This window comes from Triturus cristatus, chromosome 5_1 (assembly GCF_964204655.1).
Source record: "Triturus cristatus chromosome 5_1, aTriCri1.1, whole genome shotgun sequence".
NCBI classification, from domain to species: Eukaryota; Metazoa; Chordata; class Amphibia; order Caudata; family Salamandridae; genus Triturus; species Triturus cristatus.
In genome coordinates this window covers 75,697,113-75,724,057 of record NC_140587.1, presented here as the reverse complement: position 1 = coordinate 75,724,057, position 26,945 = coordinate 75,697,113, and the positions used below count along the sequence as shown (strand labels likewise).

At 46.3% G+C, this 26,945-nt stretch overlaps 1 long non-coding RNA gene across 1 annotated transcript in view; it reads left to right on the top strand.

Annotated features, from left to right (window-relative positions):
* Positions 1-21,521, top strand: part of LOC146830218 (uncharacterized) — a 105,416-nt gene extending 83,895 nt beyond the window's left edge. Inside the window, exons 2-3 of the long non-coding RNA XR_014961389.1 lie at positions 7,397-7,537; positions 21,381-21,521. This is a non-coding gene — a long non-coding RNA (uncharacterized LOC146830218). The remainder of the gene's footprint in view (positions 1-7,396; positions 7,538-21,380) is intronic.
* Positions 21,522-26,945: the final 5,424 nt, after the last annotated feature.

The following is a 26,945-nucleotide window of genomic DNA, read 5'->3' as shown; positions in this document are numbered from 1 at the left end:
TTTCTGTACTGGAGGGCAAAAGAGTAGCAGGATTCAATATGTTGCATCGTCTGATCTCTATGTGTGGTTGAAATAACGTCAGCTCATAACCTGTCAGTCTCGCTACAGTCAGGTGTTGTGTTTGTGTCCGGTTCAAGAGAACCTCCACTGCGTGCGGTACTTGTACTGTCAGGGGTTGGCCCAGCACTATCGAGTCACTTTGTCTTATGGCTAAGGCTGTTGCTGCAACAGATTTTAGGCACACAGGCAAAGCCTGTGCTACTGGGTCCAATGTACTAGAAAAATAAGCACAGGGCTTGTGTTTTCCTGCATGATCTTGTGTTAGGACAGATAGTGCTGTTCCATCCCGCTCTGTCACAAAAAGCATAAAAGATTTGTTGTAATCAGGGATCGCTAAAACTGGTGCTTGACATAAAGCTCTTTTTAATTCTTCAAATGCCACAGTGTGTTCTTGTGTCCAAGGGAGGACATTAGTAGAAGCTGCCTCCTGTGTCGTCAACTGTATTAGGGGCTTGGCTATGTAAGCATACTGGGGAATCCACTGCCTGCAATATGAAGTGAGGCCAATGAATGCACGTACCTCCTTTTGTGTCTTGGGCTGTGAAAGGCCAGAAATCAATTGAATACGTTCTGGTGTCAGTCGCCTACCCTCCTTGGATAGCAAGTGCCCAAGGTACGCCACTTGCTGTTCACAGAATTGTAGCTTCGAAGGGGACACTTTGTGCCCCTTGTCAGCCAGGAAGTGTAAAACCGTGAGTGATGCATTTTCACAGTCAGTTTCCGATCTTGCAGTGATGAGAATGTCATCTACATACTGTATCAGTGCTGTAGTGGTAGGCATATGAATACTGTCTAGTTGTCTTTTGAGTGCTTGACTGTAGATGCTAGGGCTTTCCGTGAAGCCCTGTGGTGCTCTTGTGAATCTGAAGCTGCGGCCTTTTAAACTGAAACCAAAAAGATATTGGCTGTCTGGATGTATTGGGATACTGAAAAATGCGTTCTTCAGATCGATAACTGTAAAGAACGTAGCCTTCGCATCAATGGCAGTCAATAATGAAGAAATGTCCGGGACCACAGGGTACTGTGGCACCACACATTTGTTTAATTCTCGCAGGTCCACAACTAATCTATAGACAGGTGATGTATTGGGATCAGTTATTTTAAGAATAGGAAGAACAGGTGAATTGCATATGTTTGAATCTGTCTCTATCACCACCCCTTGTGCGATGAGTTCATCGATTATTTTCAGTAACCCTACTTCAGCCTCAGGTGGGATTTTGTATTGTCTAATCCGTGGCAGCACTACTCCTTCCTTGAGGGTGACCTGGTGTGGTGTAATGTTCATGAAACCTACGTCAGTCGGGCCTTGTGCCCATAGGTGCTGTGGTACATTTTGGAGCCTGATGTCAATATCTTTCATTACAAAATGTCCCTTGAAATCACGTAAATACAGTCGCACTCCTTCTGACGAGCAACAGATAATTGCTCCCAGTTCCTTTAATGTTTTTATACCAAGTAAGTTTTCTGGACATGATTTAGTAAGCAGTAAGTCTGTTGTATGTATTAGTGGACCAACCCCTAAAGAGACTGGTTCTGAAACCTCATTAATAATAGGCTTTCCTGAAAAGCCCAGGGATATATTCTTTGAGCTCGAGAGGGGTGCCCCTGGAACCTCGGAATGACTGATGGTAGTTCTACTCGCCCCAATGTCAATCAAAAACTTTTTATTTTGTCCTAGTAAACGTGCATGTACATAGGGACCCTTTTGGTCGACAGGAATTGGAATAAGGGGCAAGTCGAATTCCCTCTCTGGGCTGCTTCATGAATATGCTTGGTATTCAGGATAGTTAGTTTGAGCGTGCTCATACATTTGTGTTGTGGCGTGTGCAGGTGCATGGACAGGCGGTGGCGGCGGTGGAAACGTATCTGATCTCTGATGTGTGTTATTTTCCTTGGGAGGATAAGGACGTGGCTTTGTTTTACCTATAGCTATATTATGTTTCAGGACTGCACATTCATTTACGAAGTGGCCTGGCTTCTTGCAATAATTACAGGTCCCATTAGTTTGTTTCGTGCTATTCTTGTTCGTGTTTGTGTTTGCCGGTGTCGATTGGGCCACCAGCATCTTCATCTTTGTGTCTTTCATGCGTCTCTTTTCCTGGTCATGTTCTTCTCTAATTCTGTTCTGGTGATATTGTAACATCTGTAGCATTTGGGAAGGGCTGTTTGCTTGCCAAGTACTCTCAACCTTCAGTACCCTATACTTTACCTCTGGTAGGGAATTTTCTACTAGTTTGCTCACGAAAAGATGGGGATATGAATCGCTACCGGGCTTAAGGCCACTATTGATAGTAAAACATTTCTCAAATCTAGAGTAAAAATCGCTAGTGTCCTCGTCTGGTTTCTGTTTACAGGCTGAAATAGCATCCCAGTCTTCCTTCTTAGTAACTAATAATCTAGGCAAAACTTGTACAAGGAGTTCAGGTAAGTCTTTAGCTCGGGGACCCAGACCAACCCCCGGGCCTCTTGCTTCTTCCTCTGTTTCCAACAGATCCCAGCTGATCTTTTTCTCTCCTACCTCCCAGTCCTTTCCTTTAAGCTTCTCGTAAATACCAGCAGGCAATAGTACTTTTAATAATTTTAGAATGTCAGCATATGTATATTCTCCTAAGCGGAAAATGTCTTTTAGTTCTCGGTGAAAACCCCCCGGGTCTTTATCATGGGAGGGCAACATTTTTTTCATTTCCAGTATCTCTAATTTTGACAAAGGGGTGTAGACATACACCCGTTGCAGCACATTGTTTGCATCCTTTACAGGATGAACCTCTCGTAGGGGGTTCAGCTTGTCGTATAACTGTCCCTTAACCTGTGGTGGAGCGGGAAGCAGGGACCTAGTCACGTATACTATATATTTGTGTCGCTGATCCAGGATGACATTAATCAATTCAGTACCCATGTTCATCCACCTGTCTAGTATTATGTCGTCCAGCAACTTATACAATAGACCAGGACCAGAATATTGACTCTCGTACAACGTGATCAAATGTTGGACCATGTAAACACCAGCTATGCGCTGTTCGTTTGGTGGGAGGCTCAAGAACGTCTGTGCTATGATATCATTATTATATATATCATATTGGGATACCCACAGGGTGGCTGACCGTGCTAATTCATTTTCGGTCGGGGTGAGGGGCTGATCGTTACCTAACCATTTATTCACCGCTTTTTCGGTGATTTGGAACAAACTTTCAAGGGAATATCTTTCTTTTATAGCCGTTCCCTGTTTACGGTGATTGAGGCCCTTGGGCCTTTCGAATCGCCGGGCATGGCCCACATATTGTATTCTGTCTTGGTCCCCTGCTTCATCATCAGATGGTAACTCAGTCTTTTCGTTCGGTCCTGCTTCATGTGACGCTATTATTGCCTTTCGGATTTTAGTCAACATGTTGTCTGTCTGTCCTGATTTATCATGCTGACCGGCATCTATGCGATCACTCCAACCAATATAACAACGGTCTACGTCCCCGTCACCTTCGTCTTTTTCCCTGATCAGACAGTTAATTAGGAAGCGAAGGATATAGTTCTTAATAATTACTTTTCTATTTTGTATAGCTTCTGCTATGCACTCAGAAACTTCCCCTGTTCTTATGAATGTGTACATTTTCTTTAGATGTTTATCCATATCTGGTAATTTTTCCAAATCTGCGACTGCTCGTCTAAGCCGTAGTGAAAACACGAGCATTCTGCCCTTTCCTGGATCTGGATCATATATACATTCGGAGATGTCTACTTTTACTGTCGGCCCCCCTCCTGATGTTGTCCCGGATCCTCCCTCCCCGCCGTCCTCGAGTTCCTGGAGCTGGTCTTGCGTTGGGGGTGCAGGGAAAGATCCGTCCACGTATGCTGGTGGGGATTCCTCTAGGTAGGTGTTAATAAACGTCTCGGAGGCTGTTTGTTTTATTTTTCGGGGTACTTGCGGTGGCACTCTAATGGGTCTTTCTACTGGGGCCACTCTTGCTAGTTCCTCTGAAAGGACGGGATAAATACCAGCAACAACAGTATTTCTTTCTCTTTCAGTCTGCTCTCTTTTTACCCGTTCCCCTTCCTCCTGTAATTTCTCTTCTTTGGCTTTTTCGGACTCCTGTCTACTTCTCTCTGCTTTGTGGAACTCTTTCTCTGTTCTTCTATGTGACTCCTTGCGCCAAAACTCAATGGCATCCTTCTGAGCAGGTCTAGATTTTCTCTTCCAAATCTCTTCCTCTACCTTCATAATGCATTCCGCATCCCACGTTCCCGTGATAGGCCATCTATACTTTGTCTCTAAATCCTTCGTGTAATCCACCCATAGTTCTAAAAACAACACGGCATCTAAACCATGCTTACAGTACATGAAATGTCCAGGTGTGTCTCTAGGCGGAATGTTAACTGGTTCCTCTAGTACACCTTTTCTGGTACATATCTTACGCAGTTTCGAAAACAACGGCATGTTGGAATGTAACCGAAAACAAAAATCACAATGACCCAAAAACAAAAATCACAATGAAACAAACTTACATAAAAACCTGACACATTCGAACCTAACTGAACCTGACTAATACAATAACATTCATACAGTTGAATCGGTGCACCTGAATACTTTGATTACTTTAATTCTTTAATACTTTAATACTTGATGCATGCTCTTGAACATACCGGTCTCACAAGTGAGACACGTCTTTACCGTGTTCATTAAATGAACCAGTCTTTAATGCAACCCCCATGAAAAACTCACCGGGAAGCAGAACTTGAAGGCCTCGGACACTTGACGCTGCGCAGGGAATGGCGTATCTTTGGTGGATCTCTAGAAACCTCGGACACAGCTCTCTCGCAGGGTGGGCTCTGGGTCGGGACGATCCGCAATCCTCACCGCCTCGTATGGATGCCTGGTCGCAGTCCGTCTCCTTCGTTGGCCTGAGGGAGTTGGCGGGAAAAACCCGCGACGTGCGCACTTGAAGTCCGTCACGGCTGTAGAAGGGGGCAAAACTGGACCTTCATCTCCAGCGCGTGGGGAAAGAGACGAGTCCCTGTTCGGGCGCCATTAATGTCGTAAATAAAGTATTACGCACTCATAATTTCTTTATGTATCAATATGATCATGCATAAAGCAAGAGGCCGAGTCTGTGGTATCAGGTTCAAAAGGGCTTTCTTCCAATAACTCGAGTTATAGGGAGAATAGTTCCATCACCACGAGGGATCAGGAAGGGTCTTCTGATCAGAATTATCAAAATATTCTCCAACTTTATTCACAGAGTACAGTATATATACATTTCAATAATATACGTAAGCAGGAGTGCTTCAGGCGGAGCAAGAGAGAATGAGATAAGAGCATGTGGGTGTGTAAGTAGGCGTGAAGGTGGGCGTCTATGTGGGCGTCCACTTGATGATCATAGGTGAATGTCATAGGTGGGTGGATGCCTAGAAGGGGAGGCGTGATCAGCTGGAATTTTACTGGAACTTTGCCTTACTTGTGCTCAACTTGAGCATGACGTGTAACTGACGTGGGGAAGGGTTGCTGTGCAATCGGGGAGTCTGGAAGTGAGGCCTTCAGTGTCAGGACGACCAGCACATCTTGTATTATCTGATATCTAAAGTCTGGAGCAGGGACTGATTTGTGACATAGGTTGCCCATCACCAAGAGCCAATGTGGCATCTATTTCTTCATTTACTGCGTAGGCCTTACATGGGGGCTATGGGCTTTTCACTGACGTGAGCTTTGCAATCACATGAAAAGAGACAGAAAGGCTAGGCTCTCTCCTTTGCAGACGGGTCGTGTTTATTCCTCCTTCTCCAGGCAGGAATGTGGTTCAGTAGGAGTAAGCAGATAACCGTGCTCAATACTGTCTCGGCACCTCGGACAGGGCCCCTTTGGCTGAGGCCCAAGTGTGCAAGGCCAAGGATACGCAGCTGCAGCTTTCAGAGCATCTGAGGCCTGAAACCTCTTTTCGGCTCTGGCTGAGCCACAAACATGGGTTTTCATGAAAATGCAGGAAAACATGATGCAAAATGTGTAGGCCTCAGTGCAGATTTGTCGTTTCTCTCATGGGAGACTGGATGATGGCAGGCCACGTTATAGAATAAGCATCGTGATAGACAGGCCATGGAGGGGAAATGCATAGGATACATGCATGTGCACATAAGCGACGGGGAACACACGGGGACACATAGGCCTCATAATTTTTATTTCCTCAAGAAGTCCCTGGCAGATGATCGAGTGCGTGATCTGGATCTGCGCCTCCTGTGGCGTCGCCTCGATGTTGACGACGAACGCCCACGGCTCCGCGATCTCCCTCTCCGTCCGGAGCGGGAGCGCGATCTCCTTGGCTTCGGTCTGTCTGCCGGCCTCGCCGGGCCCGGTGACGGTGGCTTACCCTGGTGCCGCGGCCTAGGCGTTCCCTGCGGCGGCGGCGGATACCTGGGCAACGAGACTGATCGCGTCGGAACCGGTGGTGGGCCCGAAGGCCTGCGAGGCGGAATAGCAGGAGGAGGAGGAGGTGGAGGATGTCAAAGCCCAGCTCACCTGAGTTTCTGTTCAGTTCTGATGGATGTTGAAGACAATCCGACCCCACCCTGAAACCGCTTGTTCTAGCACACTAGTGTAAACAGTGCACTAAGAACCAGAAGCTCAAGGGAAGGGGGGAAGTGGATAAAATAAAAAAAGAGAGAGACAACACCGTTCTTGCGTTTCCACTGTTGAAGTGCCGTTACAAGCTGCGGCCCTCTCTGATTTCTGTAGAAACGGGTGCCTATTGGAATATAAACAAAGAACAGATAAGTGCAACCTATCCCTACATGTGTTCCTGACTAACCCTTAATCTATTAGAAATTCCCTTCTACAAGTACCTCTTGGATCCTGGTCTTTAGCTTCCAGGTTTGGTATGTGTTACTGTTCTGGGATGTGTTTTCTATTACTGTAAAATTCATATATTCCTATAAAAATCAAACGAATATCATTATCAGAGTTATCAATATCTAACATTCACCTTAATATAACTAAAGACGAAGTTCTTAATTGTAAACTCACTTTTCACACATTTCCAGACTTTTATAAAACAAATACTGTACTTTTACATCAAGATAACGCAGGTAATTAGTTCAAGTCCTTGCTTTATTGTTGGCCTTGCTGCCAATGATTTCCTCTGTTCGATTTTCAAAAGTTCCAAGTAAAACAATGTTTATATCACTAAGTTCCACAAAGTATTCTTCCACAAGTTCGTGGGAGCTATCTTGTTCCAAATTGTCTATACATGAATCCAGAAATCGCGGTCAAAGTTCTTTCAGGTAATAAAAGGTTTTGCACTTACGTGTTGCTGGAAAGGGATACTGATCAGTCTAACCTTGTCCTCTTTCTCTTTTGCAGGTTGATTGCAGTGGGCAGAAGAGGGACTGAGGCAGGAAGGAGCCGGAAACCGGAAGAAGGAAGAGCCAGCAGTCACGCCCGTTGAAGCCAATGAAGGTCAGGAGAGAGCAGGAATGCCAGCGCCGAAGGATACGTCCTCAGGTAAGCAGGAGGTAGACGAGCACAAGCACTGGATGAGGCTCAGGGGCTGTCTTTTATAGACAGGACTGGGTGTGGTTCGAAGAGCTGGGTGTGGTTCAAAGAACTGGGTGTGGTTCTCACATGCCAGTGTGCAGAGCTTCTGTTATTATGCTAATGAGTAGAATTAACACCTGCTGCCCATGTTCTAGAAAGGGGTGCAGAGCTTCAGTTATTAAGCAAATGAGTTGAGGTAACACATGGCCTAGGGAAGGGTTTTCTAAATAAGCCTTGGTAAATGCAAGGTCCAATGTGCAATCAAACAGAAAAATCCAAACTTGTGAATACATTAAGCAACATACACAGAAGCCTAGGGAGGGGGCTGAGATAACAAGAAAGGCTTTCAATAGTATGTTTAAAAGAGAGCTCTTGCTAAGACCACTAGTGCAATGAGAGGGGACATGCTCTTTGCTGTGCACAAACCCTAACAGTCGCCCTCCTCAAAGGCCCTCCTACTGGACGGGGTTTCCCTGGATTCTTGAGATAAAACTGTCTAATCAACCGCGGGGCATGTACATAGGATGCTGGTTCCCATGAATTCTCAGTTTTGTCATAACCGTTCCATTCTACTAAATAAAACAGACGTCCCCGAATTCTATTTGCGTCTTTTATGTTTTTCACTTCATATTCTAGATTTCCCTTAATTGGTATGGGTGGAGGTGGTGGTTCAGGTCGGGTTTTTGGGTTGTACGGCTTAAGCAAGGACACATGGAAAGTAGCATGTACTGGGTATTCTTTTGTTAAATCCAATTTTACTGTTACCGGGTTTACTATGGCAGTTACACTAAAGGGTCCAATGAAACGTGGTTGCAGCTTTCGGGATCCCTCTAGATTTAGGTTCTTTGTAGAGAGCCATACTTTGTCACCGATTTTATACATTGGGGCCTCAGATCTGTGTTTGTCTGCTTGTTTTTTCATGTTTTCTTTGTACTTTAATAAATGTTTCCTGGCCTTGTCTTGTATGTCACCTAATCTCGTTAGTCTATCTGTGACTGTAGGCAACAGGGAATCTTCTAACAAAATGGGTATAGCTCTTGGATGATACTCCTGCATGAAATAGAATGGTGAACAAAGTAGAGCTGCATGTTCAGTATTATTATAAACAAACTCCGCTACTGGGAGAGCTTCCAACCATTCACTAGAATAATCAGGCAATAAACAACGTAGCGTTTGAAGTAAGGTTTGGTTCAGTCGTTCAGTTTGTCCATCTGTTTCCGGATGGAAAGCAGTGGATAAAGCCACATCTATTTTCAGTTTTTTGCATATGGTTTTCCAAAATCTAGAGTTGAACTGGCTACCTCGGTCTGACACCACTTTACTTGGCAAACCATGTAAACGCACAATTTCTCTTATAAAAATATCGGCAAATTCTGCCGCAGTTGGCAATTTCCGTAATGGTACAAAATGTGCCATTTTAGACAAAAAATCCACTATCACTAACACTGTTGTGAAGGATTTTACTAGTAGTAAACCTACAATAAAGTCTAAACTCACAGTGTGCCAAGGTTGTTTGGGTGATGGCATTGGTATTAACAAACCGTCAGGGGCCTTATGAGAAGATTTATGCCTTGCACAAACTGGACAGGTAGTGACAAATTGCTTAATGTCCTTACTCATATTATCCCACCAAAAGTGTTTTCGCACATTTTCCAGAGTTTTTACCCAGCCAGGATGACCTGCCAACGGTGAGGCGTGATGCCAAATTATCACCTGTGTTTGTAATTCTGTGGTGGGCACTAACAGCATGTTGTCGTAATACAATAAACCTCGTTGTATTGTGTTATGGGAATCCTTTAACCAATCTTGAGGTGCTATTTGCATGTGTGCATTATATAGATCTGTGATGAAATCCTTCTGTTGTACTGGTGCCAAAAGCTTTTGGGGAGGAATAATCGGTTCTCCTATTTTGTCTTGTTTCATGTCTGAGGTATGTCTGTATCTAGACAGCACATGAGATTGAACTTGTTGTGCACCTGGTCTATAGGTTATAACGAAGTCAAAAGTACTAAAAAAATTTAACCAGCGCATCTGCCGTGGAGTTAGTGCTTTTAGTGATCCGAAAAACTGTAGGTTCTTATGGTCAGAAAAGATGGTAACAGGGTACTAAGCTCCCATTAAATGGTGCCTCCAATCCGAAAAGGCTACTTTGATAGCTAATAGTTCTCTTTCAGCCACAGTGTAATTTTGTTCAGCTGGTAATAACTTTTTGGAATAGAATGCTATAGGATGTAATTGGCCATCTAAAGCATTCCGTTGAGCGAGAACTCCTCCTAAAGCTACTTGTGAAGCATCCACTTCAACAAAAAATGGCAAGTCAGGATCAGGGGGCCAGATTCACAGAACAAACTTAAGACAAAATCCTAAACTTAGTACCATTTTGGTATTCACAGAATGCACTTACTACTTCTGGTATTCACAGAATTAACTTACTACTTTTGCGATTCACAGAATAAACTTACTACTTTTGCTATTCACAGAATGGATTTACGACTACTAACTTTACGTCCGCACTCGGGCCGGAAATTCCGGCCCGGAGGCGGAGCTTCCGGGCCAGAGGCAGAGCTTCCAGCCCAGAGGCGGGGCTTCCGGGCCGGAGGCGGAGCTTCCGGCCCAGAGGTGGGGATTCTGGCCAGTGGCGGAGATTTAGCCATGGCCAAAATCTCCACCTCTGGGCCGAAAGCTCCGCCTCCGGCCCGGAAGCACCGCCTCTGGGCCAGAAGCCCCACCTCTGGGCCAGAAGTCCCGCCTCCGGGCCGGAAATTCCGGCCCGAGTGCGGACGTAAAGTTAGTAGTCGTAAATCCATTCTGTGAATAGCAAAAGTAGTAAGTTTATTCTGTGAATCGCAAAAGTAGTAAGTTCATTCTGTGAATATCAGAAGTAGTAAGTACATTCTGTGAATAGCAAAATGGTACTAAGTTTAGGATTTTGTCTTAAGTTTGTTCTGTGAATCGGGCCCAGGATGTGTCAGAATTGGGGCTGAAGTGAACTTTTGTTTCAGGAGTTGAAAGGCGTGTGCTGCCTCATCAGACCAAAGAAGTTCTACAGTTTGCTGTGCTGTTACCTGGAAGGAGGATTCGCTGCTGCAGAAGGGAGGACCCAGTCAACACCTCGCGGAACCCGCTTCGCGGGTCCCGCATCGCCAAGGTCGCCCAGCCGAGTGTTGTTACCTGCAGGGTGTGTGCGCGAGTGACAGGGCTGCGAGCGCTGGGAACCGGGACTCACTCTCCCAGGAGCCCCGGCGATCCCGAGGCCAAGTCACCTGGCCCGCTCTCACTGACCGCCCCGCCCTGCAAATCAGCTGAAAAGGAGCCCGCCCAAGCGGGAAACCGGGAAGTTCTACAGTTTGCTGTGCTGTTACCTGGAAGGAGGATTCGCTGCTGCAGAAGGGAGGACCCAGTCAACACCTCGCGGAACCCGCTTCGCAGGTCCCGCATCGCCAAGGTCGCCCAGCCGAGTGTTGTTACCTGCAGGGTGTGTGCGCGAGTGACAGGGCTGCGAGCGCTGGGAACCGGGACTCACTCTCCCAGGAGCCCCGGCGATCCCGAGGCCAAGTCACCTGGCCCGCTCTCCCTGACCGCCCCGCCCTGCAAATCAGCTGAAAAGGAGCCCGCCCAAGCGGGAAACCGGGAAGTTCTACAGTTTGCCGTGCTGTTACCTGGAAGGAGGATTCGCTGCTGCAGAAGGGAGGACCCAGTCAACACCTCGCGGAACCCGCTTCGCGGGTCCCGCATCGCCAAGGTCGCCCAGCCGAGTGTTGTTACCTGCAGGGTGTGTGCGCGAGTGACAGGGCTGCGAGCGCTGGGAACCGGGACTCACTCTCCCAGGAGCCCCGGCGATCCCGAGGCCAAGTCACCTGGCCTGCTCTCCCTGACCGCCCCGCCCTGCAAATCAGCTGAAAAGGAGCCCGCCCAAGCGGGAAACCGGGAAGTTCTACAGTTTGCTGTGCTGTTACCTGGAAGGAGGATTTGCTGCTGCAGAAGGGAGGACCCAGTCAACACCTCGCGGAACCCGCTTCGCGGGTCCCGCATCGCCAAGGTCGCCCAGCCGAGTGTTGTTACCTGCAGGGTGTGTGCGCGAGTGACAGGGCTGCGAGCGCTGGGAACCGGGACTCACTCTCCCAGGAGCCCCGGCGATCCCGAGGCCAAGTCACCTGGCCCGCTCTCCCTGACCGCCCCGCCCTGCAAATCAGCTGAAAAGGAGCCCGCCCAAGCGGGAAACCGGGAAGTTCTACAGTTTGCTGTGCTGTTACCTGGAAGGAGGATTCGCTGCTGCAGAAGGGAGGACCCAGTCAACACCTCGCGGAACCCGCTTCGCGGGTCCCGCATCGCCAAGGTCGCCCAGCCGAGTGTTGTTACCTGCAGGGTGTGTGCGCGAGTGACAGGGCTGCGAGCGCTGGGAACCGGGACTCACTCTCCCAGGAGCCCCGGCGATCCCGAGGCCAAGTCACCTGGCCCGCTCTCCCTGACCGCCCCGCCCTGCAAATCAGCTGAAAAGGAGCACGCCCAAGCGGGAAACCGGGAAGTTCTACAGTTTGCTGTGCTGTTACCTGGAAGGAGGATTCGCTGCTGCAGAAGGGAGGACCCAGTCAACACCTCGCGGAACCCGCTTCGCGGGTCCCGCATCGCCAAGGTCGCCCAGCCGAGTGTTGTTACCTGCAGGGTGTGTGCGCGAGTGACAGGGCTGCGAGCGCTGGGAACCGGGACTCACTCTCCCAGGAGCCCCGGCGATCCCGAGGCCAAGTCACCTGGCCCGCTCTCCCTGACCGCCCCGCCCCTCATGTTCCTCCTAACCAACGCCTACAAGAAGTGACGTGCCTCGCTGCGCGGGAGCGCGTGGGAGTGCCCGGGGCTAAGCCCGGGCAAAGGGCGGGCCCTCTGTGGCCCTCAGAGGCACGAGAAGGCGAGGCGAGGCCACCCCCCTAAGGTTCGCCGTCTGGGATTAGTAAGGTACAGAACTCTATTAACCCTCATTACCCCCATGTCTTCTGCCATCTGCCTGTGGATCCTGACACATACCTTGGTCAATTGGCTCGGTCGTTTGTAAGAGGTAGGCATTATGGTAAGGAAAAAGCCCGCATCTGCTGCGACGGAGCCCCTCAACACAATGCTCTCATATGTGGTTCAAAAAGTCAATAAGATCAACAATGAGAGGAGGCAATCGCTAGGCTTGAGCCAATCGCCAGTTCTTCCGTTAGAAAGCCCGCCCGCAAGGGCATCTGCTCCAGAGTTACTGACCACACCGCCAGATCTTCCCCAGTCAAATAGCCTAGTTCATATCCCACAAGACTTGGCCAGCGATGCAGAAGATCCTCATGTTTTGGTTAACTCGTCGGCCAATAACAGCAATACCTCAGAGCATAATCACCAGTCATTTTCCATCGAGGAAGTACCGTCACCGGGGCAGCCCGTTCCACGGCCAGTGAGAACCTGTAGAAAATCTCACTCAAAGAGAGGGGGGAAACAACAAGGCAGGAGAAAGGCAGCTACACCACCCCCAAGACGTGAAGGGCAACAAATTGACTTTGATGCCGATGCAGAATCCAGACGTATTGTTGATGATGAACTCTTTAATCGGATCCAAGATATGATTGATATAAAAATTAGGACAATCATCAAGCCCTTGATTGGTAAACTGGATAAATTAACTTCGGAGGTTAAGAAGGCGGGGGGTGCACAAAGTAATCTGGTGGTAGAGGTGGCCAATCTATCTGCTCTTGTCACAAAATTGGCATCGGGAGCCGTAGAGGCTCTACCAAATGAGAGTGTCCCACAGCCTACACTGCCAGAGGGGCCCTTAGCAGTAGCTTCAACTCTATTAACGGCTCCCAGTCAGGACCTAGCAGGCGGAGCCGCGCCGACATCATCATCAGGAGACATAATTGGGACAATACATGAGGATATATCAGCCCAATTTATTTTGGAAGCCTCCCCAGTTGTGCTAGTACTAGCAAATGTCCCAGTCTTAGCACAAAACAAAATAGAATCGAAACAGGACTTGAAGGATAAAGCTCTTCATTGGCTTACTACAAACATGACCATGGCCCCCCAAGGGATGGATAGTTTAGCAAGGGATATTGTTATGACCAGGAGGGTACCTTGGATTGGGTCCAATCCCAAAAAATTTAAGGGGGACTGTGTGATTATAAACTTTGCCAACACAGAAGTCCTCCCAAAAATTTTGAACAACATCTTCCCACCCCAAAGGCGAAGCGGCTCTATAGTCCCGCTCACCCTAAAATTCTTCTATAGTGAGGCTCAGCTCCCTACCTTTTCTAACCCTACTAGAGTTAGGAGAGCGAATAACGCCCCAAACTGGGAAGGCGGTTTTAGACATAGATTCCCCAACGAGCGCCCTGGGCCTATATTTAACTTTGAGCACGGAAGATCTAACCACGCGCATGAGTCAAATTTGTGGCCTCCCATGCCACCAGACCCTGCCGTCAATGGTTGGGGCCCGGGTTGGATGGGCCAAGATCCCATTGGGCGAATCAATAGGTTCGTACCATGGGCGAGAAACGATTACTTTCCGATACGCCCAAATACCCCTTTACCTATGTGGAACATCGCAGCTATGGGTCAAGGTCAGGCAGCTACCCCTTTTGATTGGGGGGGCGGATTGGGGAATAGGTATGCTCCCTTAGCGGATCTAAATAACTGCGATTGACTTAAACCTTGCAATGTCCGAGCAAGTGAGTCCATAACTAGACCCGAAATAAACCTTAGCCAGTGTTACACCAATGACGGTCTCCGCCTGCTTACATTTTATGAAACACTTGAGAGTTATGTCCCGTTGGACAACCCTGGGCTATCATACCAGGGGGAGGGTTGCATAGCGTCAACCCTGAACATCGTTCCAACACAGAACGCACCTGAGGTAGCTCAGAACAAGGCGGTCAGATCCTTAAGCTTAGCTGAGGGGTGTTTGTTGGGGGAAAAAGAGCTGAGGTTACCTACCAACGCCTGTAAAATTATAACATGGAACATAGCTGGCTCATCTGCAAAACGACAGGACAAAGCATGTGTGAGCTTTATTTCTATGCAACATATAATTGCCCTGCAAGAAACGTGGGACATATCGGCTAATTTCTGGTGGGATGGATTCACCTGCTTCTCTATCCCTGCAGTCCCTAGCCGCATGGGCAGAGCTAAAGGAGGTTTGGCCATTTTGTTTTCTCTAGATCTGAAGGGCACCTATAGGCAGATAAATACAGATTCCGTAAACATCCTAATGGTTGAAAGGACGACTAGTAACAATTGCAGGACGATATATATTAATTTTTACAACTCTAGGAACAGCGAACACAGTGGGAGTAATGTCGCTAACCTAGATAATATCTTAAATAAAGTGTCTCAGAATATCTATTTAGTTTATGAGTTTATCCTATTAGGAGATTTTAATATTCATCTATGTAATCTGGGTTGTATGGGAAGAGGTGACAATGTAACTGAGGGGGGCGAGGAGGCCCCTTGGGGCCCCCACTTTGAACACTCTACAGAGGGGCTTGAGTTAGAAGAATTATTAGCAAACCATGACCTTTATGAACCCGATAAGGGCGTTAGGGCACCAACCTACATTGGCAGTCACCATGGCTCAGTGATAGACTACATCTTTGTTTCACAAGGTATTTTAAACCGGTCTATGGTCTATTGTACAGTCATAATACCCTACAGTGACCACAACCCTGTACTACTTGAAGTGGCCTGGGGTGGCCAGATGGGAGCACCGCCAAAAGCACTTAAACCAGCACACCCCCTGAAACCCTGCGACCAAGACAGACGACTGAAGTGGGCCAAAGTGATCCCGGATAATTTCTATGAAATAAATTTTCCAAAAATAAAGGACAAAGTGGCCATCTGTCAAAAATCGGGGGCGCAAGGTAAAGAAATTATAGAGGCCTTTGAGGAAATTTGTGGCCAGGTGGCTAAGGATCTTTTAGTCAAGCCAAAAAAAGGATTTTCTGGAACAAAACGTTGGTTTGATTCTGCTTGTTCAAAAGCGCATAGAGCATTGTTGACAGCGTTAAAAACCTCTCCCAGGGCTGGGGAGGATATTGTTAGATTAAGGAAACGCTACAAGGTTGCCATTAAGAACCGCAAAGAATCCCTTAAACGCGAAGCATGGGAAAATCTCCTCTCAGCTGCAGTACTGAAGGACAGTAAAAGATTCTGGGAGATTATTAGACAACCGTTATTTTCTGAAGACAATAATGCTCTTATGGACTGTGTGATCACCGACGACAAATGGCTAAACCACTTCAAAAATGTATATGAGGGTGGGTCCAAAGGAACTGCAGATGTTTCAGTACCTGCTATAGTGGCAGACCCGTTGGTCTTCAACCCCGAAGAAGTAGAAAAAGCCCTGATGGCCACAACAAGACATAAAGCTCCCGGCCCTGACGGTGTTCCCGCTGATTTTTTCATGTACTCTCCCAAATAGTGGTCGGCGGTATTGTCGAAAGTGTTTAACGCAGCCAACAACCATGTACCCAGTTCTTGGGCCACATCCACCATAGTCCCTATCTATAAAAATAAAGGCCAGCGAGATGATCCCGCCTCCTATAGGCCCATATCTCTTTTGGACTCAACGGTAAAAATATTAGGCAGAGTTCTTCTAGCCAGACTTAATGACAACGTTGAGAGCCGTGGAGGGTTGTCTGAACTACAATATGGATTCAGAGAAAAAAAGGGGACGATCGAACAATGTATAAACTTACATCTATTAATTTCTAAATATACAGTGGCAAAGGAGGGCTCCATGTTCCTTGCATTTATGGACCTCTCCTCTGCCTTTGATCTGGGGAATAGGTCGAAATTGTGGCAGTTATTGTTGGAGATGGGCATTGATGAGTCTTTGGTTGTGTTTATGGCTAAACTGCACCAGGAGCTTTTTGCAGCTGTCCGAGTCACAAATGATGGCAGACGTACCCCCCTGTTTAAATCCCTTAAGGGGGTGCGGCAAGGCTGTATTCTAGCCCCTGTATTATTCACCATCTACATCAACAGGCTGGGCAGTCACCTGCAGGGACAGGCAGCCGACGTTCCGCATGCAGGAGATGTCAAAATTCCAGCGCTCCTGTATGCGGACGATGCAGTGCTGATAGCCCGCACTGGGGTAGGCCTACAGCATCTCCTGGACGCTTTTGGTAGCTTCATGGAGACGCTGGACCTTAAGGTCAATGCCTCTAAATCACACACGATGGTCATGGGGCGTGAATGCAACAAAAAAAGACACAAAACATTTTTTTGCAGGGGAGTCCCTGTCACCAACGTGTCCACATTTCCATATTTGGGGGTAATATTTGACCAGAAAGGAACTTGGGGCCCTCAGATAAGAGCAAAAAGATTGGCGGTAATAAGATCCTCCTCAGCGGTTTTGGGCTTTGCTGGGAAGCTAGGGGCTAGGCCCATGCAAGCCCTTCTGAAAATCTACAAGAGCAAACCAGTGGCCATAGCGGCCTATGGTTCCCAACTGTGGGGTTACGTAAACCTGGATCCAATTCAGAGAGCAGAAAATAGATTCATTAGATCCTTGCTCTCAGTCCCGCAATCCACCCCAACGTATTCCATCCATAAGGAGGTGGGTCTGCCCTATCTGTCCGATACCCTGAGCCTTGCTCCGCTAACTTTGTGGCTGAAATTGTGGACAAATGATGACCTACCTCTGAACCACAAGATTTTGCACGATGTCTTATCCTTGGATAAATACACCAGTATCCCTTGGTTGGCATATGTAGCTAAAACCCTTGCAGATCTGGGTCGCCCAGATCTTTTTTCATCTCCGGAAAATATTAGGAGACAGGACATAGTAACCATCAAAGAGTTATTTAGGGATAGGCAGGAAGCACGGAGGGAGGATCTCGAAGTGTTGAAACCCGCAGTAAGGGCACATAACCTCCTGGTTTGTACACCCTCACTCGCCCCCTACTTGAACTTTGTCACATTCCCATATCACAGGTTTTTATTATCAAAGTTCCGATTTAATTTGATACATTTTTATCTAGGTTCATTTAAGACCTGGCAGAAGCCTGAGCAGGCCCCACCGTGCTGCTGCGACAATTTTTCGGTGCAGGATACTCTGCACTTTGTTATGTTTTGTAGTATATACCATGAGCAGAGAAAGAAATATTTGTTGCCTATTTTGAAAAAAGCTGGTTTTGTCCAAGTAAGACCAGCCCTGCTCTTTCTACAACTACTACCTAACATACATGTTACTTTTTGTATGGCAAACTTTCTGGTAGCCGCAATGCGGGCGAAACCTGTTAGCCATAGCTTATTTTAAAACTTCTCTTGTTGTTTGAGCATGTTTACGTGATAGATTTGTATAGAAATATTTTATCCATGTCTAAAATTTTTCTTCTGTTTGTTTATTAGGTTTTTTTGTGTGGGAAATGTAAATAGATGTATAGTAGGCATTGCATTGCAAAGTAATTATTTTTTATTTTTTTGTTCTTTGTATGACTTGTAATAAGTCGAATAAAGATATTCTGACTGACTGACTGACTGACCAAAGAAATCGTTGCCCTTGTCGCAACAAGGTGGTTATTGGGGCCGCAATGTCTGCAAAATGAGAAATAAATCTCCTATAAAAATTGGCGAAACCCAGAAATTTCTAAACATCTTTCACAGATGATGGTTCTGGCCAATCAGTGATAGCACTAATTTTCTTTACATCCATAGTTATTCCTTGAGGTGACAGGCAGTATCCTAAAAAGTCCACTTTGCTGACATTAAAAGTAAATTTTTCTAATTTTGCAAAGAGATGATTTTCTTTTAACTTTGATAATACTGCACGAACATGTTGGGTATGTTCTTCCGGGTTCTTAGAGTAAATGAGGATGTCGTCTATGTATACTATGACACAAACGTCCAAGAATTCGTGTAGGACCTCATTTATAAAGAATTGAAAAGCCGCAGGGGCATTACACAACCCAAAGGGCATTACTGTGTACTCAAATAGACCAAACTTTGTTTTAAAAGCTGTCTTCCACTCATCCCCCTCTTTTATTCGGACCAGGTGATAAGCTCCCCGCAGATTAAGTTTAGTGTATACAGTAGAATGTCTTAATTGATCCAACAACACAGGTATTAGCGGAAGAGGATATTTATTTTTTATTGTAGCCTTATTTAATCTTCTATAGTCGATACACGCGCGCAAAGATTTATCCGGCTTCGGGATAAAAAAAAGTGGAGATGACACTGGAGATGTGGAATGTCGGATGAACCCAGACAGCAGTAGGTCGTCTAGATAGGTTCTTAAATATTTGGTCTCTTCGTCAGTCAAAGCATATACTCTGTTATTAGGTAAAGGGGCCCCTGGGATAAGATCTATACGGCAGTCATATAACCGATGTGGGGGCAATACACTAGCCTTCACTGGGTCAAAAACGTCTTTAAAGTCAGAATATTCAAGAGGGAGACTTGGTTCATCTTGTGAAACACTAGCACAGTGTATTACCGTGCTTTGTTCTGTACCTGCTTCTTGATAGCAATTGGTTCTACAGAATGAGGAATCCAAAGCAACTGTTCGGTTCACCCAGTCAATTCTTGGGTTATGAGTTGTTAACCAGGGTACCCCGAGAATCAAGCCAAAATTAGGGGTATCTATTAGATCAAAGTTAATCATTTCTGTATGTCCGTTTTGACAGACCATGATAAGTGGACTTGTTTGTTTTGTGATTAATCCTGAGGTCAATTCTGAACCATCCACTGCACATACTGCTTCGGGACAAGGCTTTAAACAAATAGGAAGACCTAACGTTTTAGCTAACTTATTGTCCACAAAATTTCCTGTTGCTCCCGAGTCCAGTAGGACAGGGAGAGAATGTCTAACTTGGGTAGTTACAATTAAACTGTCGAGCTTAATCGTTTCCCGACTCAGTTGAGGAGATAGAGGAAGCAGTACCCCATCGTGAAGTTTTAGGTTTTACTGGACATTCTCTGGCAAAATGTCCTGCCTTGCCACAATATAAACATAATTTAAGTTTTCCTCTGACGTGAGTGGTCCTCTGAGTGTTCCTATTTGCATAGGCTCAGGTTCAGGGAGTTTATTATCTGTCTTTTTCTTCTCATGTCTAATAAAAGTTAACCGTGATTCTAGTTTAGATTTATCTCCCTTTCTTTCTCTTAGTCTGTGTTCCAATTTCACGACTAAATCTACAAAGTTAGAATAGTCTTCTGGCAAATCAACAATATGAGCCAACGCGTCTTTTAACTCGTCTCTCAAACCTTTATAAAAAAGGGAGACACGCTTTTCTTCTGGCCACTGTGTCTCGGTGAGTAAACGATTTAAACTAGTGAGATAGGTCAATAAATCCTTGTTACCTTGCTTAAGATTTAAAAGCTCATTATCACTAGCCTGCATAACAGTGTGTCTTGCAAAAAGGCCGGTCATAGTACGTTTGAAATTGATTCCAATTATGGAGGATGGGATTATCTCTATCCACAAAAGGAATTGACCAATTGGCTGCTGTACCACCCAAATAAGACAAGACGAAAGCCACTTTCGTAGCCTCTGTGGGGAACTGTTGTGGTTTACAAACGAAGTGTAATTGACATTGATTGATAAAAACATGGAATTTGTTACTATCTCCATGAAAACACTCAGGTGCTGCTAAAGGCACAGCATTAGGGACATTAACAGTAACCTCAACTGGGGGAGGGAAAGTTGCATGTCTAGATTGCGCCCCTGTCTCTGAAGGAGGTTTAAACAAGGGCGTAAAAGCTGTGTTCCACTGAGATTCCCTAGGTTTATACCTGCTTAAATCCTGTTTTAAAGAGGTTTTCTCCAACTTTAATTTCTCTATTTCCTCTTGCATATGTTGTAAGATGCCAGACACAGATTCATTATGGGTCAAGTCCTCGTTTAGGGCCTGCGCCATATCTGTGACGTCAATGCCCTCTATTCCTTCCCCGGCGTTCATCGTCCAACAGAACTGAATATTTTAAAGGCTTGTGCTTCTGTCAAAGCCCAGCTCACCCGAGTTTCTGTTCAGTTCTGATGGAGGTTGAAGACAGTCCGACCCCACCCTGAAACCGCTTGTTCTAGCACACTAGTGTAAACAGTGCACTAAGAACCAGAAGCTCAAGGGAAGGGGGGAAGTGGATAAAATAAAAAAAGAGAGAGACAACACCGTTCTTGCGTTTCCACTGTTGAAGTGCCGTTACAAGCTGCGGCCCTCTCTGATTTCTGTAGAAACTGGTGCCTATTGGAATATAAACAAAGAACAGATAAGTGCAACCTATCCCTACATGTGTTCCTACTAACCCTTAATCTATTAGAAATTCCCTTCTACAAGTACCTCTTGGATCCTGGTCTTTAGCCTCCAGGTTTGGTATGTGTTACTGTTCTGGGATGTGTTTTCTATTACTGTAAAATTCCTATAAAAATCAAACGAATATCATTATCAGAGTTATCAACATCTAACATTCACCTTAATATAACTAAAGCCGAAGTTCTTAATTGTAAACTCACTTTTCACACATTTCCAGACTTTTATAAAACAAATACTGTACTTTTACATCAAGATAACGCAGGTAATAAGTTCAAGTCCTTGCTTTACTGTTGGCCTTGCTGACAATGATTTCCTCTGTTCGATTTTCAAAAGTTCCAAGTAAAACAATGTTTATTTCACTAAGTTCCACAAAGTATTCTTCCACAAGTTCGTGGGAGCTATCTTGTTCCAAATTGTCTATACATGAATCCAGAAATCGCCGTCAAAGTTCTTTCAGGTATTAAAAGGTTTTGCACTTACTTGTTGCTGGAAAGGGATACTGATCAGTCTAACCTTGTCCTCTTTCTCTTTTGCAGGTTGATTGCAGTGGGCAGAAGAGGGACTGAGGCAGGAAGGAGCCGGAAACCGGAAGAAGGAAGAGTCAGCAGTCACGCCCGTTGCAGCCAATGAAGGTCAGGAGAGAGCAGGAATGCCAGTGCCGAAGGATACGTCCTCAGGTAAGCAGGAGGTAGACGAGCACAAGCACTGGATGAGGCTCAGGGGCTGTCTTTTATAGACAGGACTGGGTGTGGTTCGAAGGACTGGGTGTGGTTCGAAGAGCTGGGTGTGGTTCAAAGAACTGGGTGTGGTTCTCACATGCCGGTGTGCAGAGCTTCTGTTATTATGCTAATGAGTAGAATTAACACCTGCTGCCCATGTTCTAGAAAGGGGTGCAGATTTTCAGTTATTAAGCACATGAGTTGAAGTAACACATGGCCTAGGGAGGGGTTTTCTAAATAAGCCTTGGTAAATGCAAGGTCCAATGTGCAATCAAACAGAAAAATCCAAACTTGTGAATAAATTAAGCAACATACACAGAAGCCTAGGGAGGGGGCTGAGATAACAAGAAAGGCTTTCAATAGTATGTTTAAAAGAGAGCTATTACTAAGACCACTAGTGCAATGAGAGGAGACATGCTCTTTGCTGTGCACAAACCCTAACAGAGGAGGAGGAGGAGGAGGAGGCGGCGGTGGTGGTGGTGGTGGCGTTAGTGGTGGTGGCAGAGGAGGAGGCGGCGTATATACCACTGAGTACCCCGAGCCCGGGGACTCCGTCGAGGGACTCCTGGTGTCTGGGCGCCCCCTGCGCCTCCTCGACGTCGATGAATCCCTCTTCGACATCGATCGCCTCCGTGACGTCGATCGCCTCCGTGACGTTGATCGCCTCCTTGACGTCGATCGCCTCCTTGACGTCGATCGCCTCCTCGACGTCGACGGTGAGTGCCTCAACGGCGAACGCCGCCTCGAGTGCCTGAACGGCGAACGCCTCGACGGCGACCGTCTCTTCTTCGCCGACAGCGACCGGCGACCTCCCCTCGATGGTTAGCGCCGACGCCGGGCCTGATCTCAACGTCGATGCCTCGACGGCGACGTTGACGGCGTCGACGCAGACGATGCCGAAGTCGTCGACGGCGGCCTGGTCAGCTCCCTCGACGTTGAACGTCGACGTCGCTTCTCCCCAGAGCCCTGGGGAGACGGCGAACAGACCGTAGTCATCCCTCTCGACGCCTTAGTCGACGTCATCGACGCCGGTGGAGAATGGGGGCGTTTTCCGGTCTTCCTGCCCCTGGGGAGCCCCCCAGAGGCCTCAGCATGGGCAGAATCAGCCCCTCCTGACCCACCTTGTGCCTTCAGCCTTCTGTCCTCCAGGACTTGGAGCCTAATCTTCATTCTTTCTCTCAGGGTCCTGGCTGAGAACGAGTGGCAGATCTCACACTCTTCCGGCACATGGAACTGGGGAAGGCAGCCTATACACACCTTGTGGGGGTCTGACTTAGCCTTCTTCCTATCGCACTCTGGGCACTTGTCAAACAAGCCAGGCATGTTGACAACACCAGAAGGAAGTCCCAACACTAAAACACTTGAAAATTTGACAAAAATCACCAATAAACCCTTGAAAAGGGAGAGCTCAATGCTGCAGGGTCCTGCTAGCAAGAGCCGGAAAAAAGAACTGAAAGTAAAAGGGACCTGCTGTGCATTCTGGGATACTGGAAAAGTCCTGGAAAGTTTTCTTAAAGGCACAGTATCCTGTTCTGAGCCACATAATGGCAGCCTATGGGGCTTGTCTGTCCATTCCTTCCTCTCTATCATTCCAGAGGCTTTTGCTGGAAGAGGCAGGTTTTTCTCTGTGGAAAAAGCTGGACAGGCAGTGCTGTTGGTGGTTGTTGGTGGAAATTTTTCTAGTTGAAGTACTGGACAGTGTAGCCTGTGGATATAGGCAGCATTATCTGTCTTTGAAATTCTCTCTTAAGTATAGATGCAGGTATGCATGGCTTGACAACTTAAGAGAATATTTTTATTGCTCCGGGGTCCGCACACATGGGCGGGACTATTCACTAGATTATGACTATACACAGAGATCCCCCTACTACAGAACATTGTTTTCTTACCCAGCCTTTCATTATCCTATATTCACAAAAAGGGTTAATTTGGGTAAAAATTGATTATTAATATTTTTATTAAAGAGAACCCCCCAACTATGGTCTTCTGTTTTTAAATCCTGAGTGTGTGCTTCCCAGACCAAGCACTCTTAAAATATAATGCCTATCAGTATGGATGACATGTGACTCCTACACCTTGTAGTCGTCTGTCTTATGTAACCTTTCCTATACACTGATTTACACATGTATGATTCATCGTCTCTGTGTAGTGTGTGTATGTGTGATCTAAAGTGCTCTGAAACCCTACACTGGCATGAGTGGTGCAATAAAACAAAAGAAATGCATGTGAGAGAGTGGTTTTGGAAACTTGAGGGGCGCTGTTAAAGGGTGGTAGGGAGGGAATCCGTAGCGACAGAGGTCTTTGGGGTGCGCCAACAAACATTGTCATGCCTGCAGCACCAAAGCCAACCAAGCCTCTGAAAGCTACCACTTGGACCCCATGGCTCTTGGCATCATGCCCTATCTGGGGTGGGAGGGTCTCTCTTACAGACCTCCTGTAAGCTACCACTTGGACCCCATGGCTCCTGGCATCATTCTCTGTTGGCAGATTCTCTTACAGACCTGTATAGTCCTTGCTTACGAGAAGTAAGGCTGGCAAAAAAAAGAGACTGCCAGCCTTGCTTCTCGTAAGCAAGGACTAGAAGTAAAAAGTGCATGTTTACGCACAGCTTGCAGGTTTTCAAACGCATAAATAAAAAGCATTGTCATTTACAAATCCAATAGCTCAAACTCTCGCAAATGCGAGACCTATTGCATTGCAAAAGCGTGTTTTGTTATGGGGGGCATAAATAACAGGAGGGTGAAGGTAGGTCGGTCAGTTAGTGAGAGAGAGAGTCAGTCAGTGAGAGAGTGAGAGAGTGAGTCAGTGAGAGAGTGAGTCAGTGAGAGAGTGAGTCAGTGAGAGAGTCAGTTAGTGAGAGTCAGCCAGTGAGAGCGAGAGTTAGAGTCAGTCAGTGAGAGTGAGTCAGTTAGTCAGTGAGTGAAAGAGAGTGGGTCAGTGAGAAAGTCAGTCAGTGAGAGAGTCAGTCTTTTAGTGAGTCAGTCAGTCTTTTAGCAAGAGTCAGTCAGTGAGAGAGAGTCAGTCAGTGAGAGAGAGTCAGTCAGTCAGTCAGAGAGAGTCAGTCAGTGAGAGTGAGTCAATCAGTGAGAGTGAGTCAATCAGTGAGAGAGAGTCAATCAGTGAGAGAGAGTCAATCAGTCAGTGAGAGTGAGTGAGTCAGTCAGTGACAGGGTCAATCAGTGAGAGAGTGAGAGTCTGTCAGTGAGAGTGAGTCAGTGAGAGTGAGTCAGTGAGAGTGAGTCAGTGAGAGTGAGTCAGTGAGAGTGAGTCAGTGAGAGTGAGTCAGTGAGAGTGAGAGTCTGTGAGTGAGAGTCTGTGAGTGAGAGTCTGTGAGTGAGAGTCTGTGAGTGTGAGAGTCTGTGAGTGAGAGTCTGCAACTGCAGTATGTGTTGTACCACAGCTTATAATTCCAAAGCCACAAAGGAAAAAGAATTTGCCAGATTCATATGCACAGCTATCCTCATCTGTTTAACCAAAAACGAACACGTCAATTATGTATTCATTTCAGCTTTTGATTATCATGAATAAGATTTAAAACACTCTTGTAGACTTCCTGCCTTTGTTGGCAAAAAACCTTACAATATTTAAAATCTGTTCTAAAAGCATTCATTTTTTGTTCTTAAACAAGGTTTGCAAGATTATGTAACAAGGTCAAAGGCACTGAAATAGGCATTAAATCTGAGTGCACGGTTGAAATCGCTAAGTTTCAAAAGCAGTCAGAGTATCAAGTACCATGGAGCATCACTTCCATAATTCGTGGCATTCATTGAGAAGCCTTTTAAAATGCATTATAAATATATTAGCGTTACACAACCATCTTTGCAAATACTGCACAATACAAAATGTTAATGCTAACTGTTCATACAAGCAAACGTAAAATCACCATAGCCCATCTGCTTGTGCTCATATCCGAAGACCTAAAATGACAGAACAAAAACCGGAAGCATATCAATTAGCAGCCAGAACAGTTTGCAGCACACTACGACCAATGGCTCAACCAAGCAGGTGAAACTGGTACTTCCAGATCTAGTTAGGTTCATTTACAAAACAATGTGAAAATACGGAAATGTTAACGAAACATGGATCTGAAGAGGTTTTGAGCGGGTGTAGACGTTTAACAATTATCCTCTAGAGGTCAAGACATCAACGTTTAAAATTGAGGACAAGACGTACCAGAAGTGTTTTTAGGCAGGTCAGAACTGACCCTTATCTAGTGAGGCACAACTGTCCAGTATGGATGACAGAAACTGAAAAATAAGAAATTCCATACACACAGCATATTCATTGCAGAGGTTTATTTACTATTCTGGAAGAAAGTGTTTGCTTTCCATGAGTACGAAGATCATTATTACGCAAGAATTATACTAGATTAACAAGCAAATAACTATATATCATATCATCCCTGTAGACAATCCGGTGTAACATAAGTTTGTAATTAGTTTGCCACAAAATATCATGAACATTTTGAACTACGGGCAAACTGAGTGACAAGAAGCTAAATGAACAAGAGGGATTATAAAGGAAAGGAAAGCGGGAGAGTGGACAAAAAGAAAACAAGCACGCGAGTGGTGCGTGTGCGCGAGCGCCTCATGCTGAAAGTAAAAAAAAAAAAAAAAGAGGCACGTCCAGCGAGTGGTGTGCAATGTGCGTGCCATGACGAGAGAGGAAAGCCAGATGGCGCCTCTGCGCGTAACAGTGCGCGTAACCACAAGCTTTAGGCCACAAGAAAAAGCATGTGGTGAGCTTTTTAAAGCCCACTTACTAAAAGTCTCGCCAGAGCAGCGCATGTGCTGGCTCAGGCAAGACCTAAAAAACAATTTGTCGGGCCTGGGTAATGCTGCAGAGCAGGAGCATCCCCGTTGGGACTTCGGACTCAGGATGTGCACATGCCGCAGACATTAGTTTTATCCTTATTGATCTGGATGGGCGAGGATCGAGTCCAGAGTTCCAAATTAAACTCCAATCAGTGATCTTTCTGGAATGGGGTCTGACGGATTAGTAACTTCATTGGCCGCAGGTCAGAGTCAATTGTCTTCCTTCTTGGTGCTCGATAGGTGTCAGGCCAACGCCGCAGCGAGGCCTTTGCTTTAATCGCTGGATTTCGCACAATAAAGAGTTAAACACAAGGGTCCGTGCCGGCTAACGTAGACTTTGTTAAAGAGGAAGAGTGTGGGTAAGCACACGGCCTGAGCACACACATTGGTAGCCAAAATAGTGTTTTATTCCGTATGCTGATGGGTACTGAGTAAACCTTAAGCAAGTATCCTTTCTGGGAAAGAGCGAAAGAAGGCATTGTAGTTTCCCACCAGACCTCCAGGTCGTCTCCCCTATTTGTTTCCAAAAAGTATACCGCTTCACAGTGGTGCTGGAATAATTTTCAGA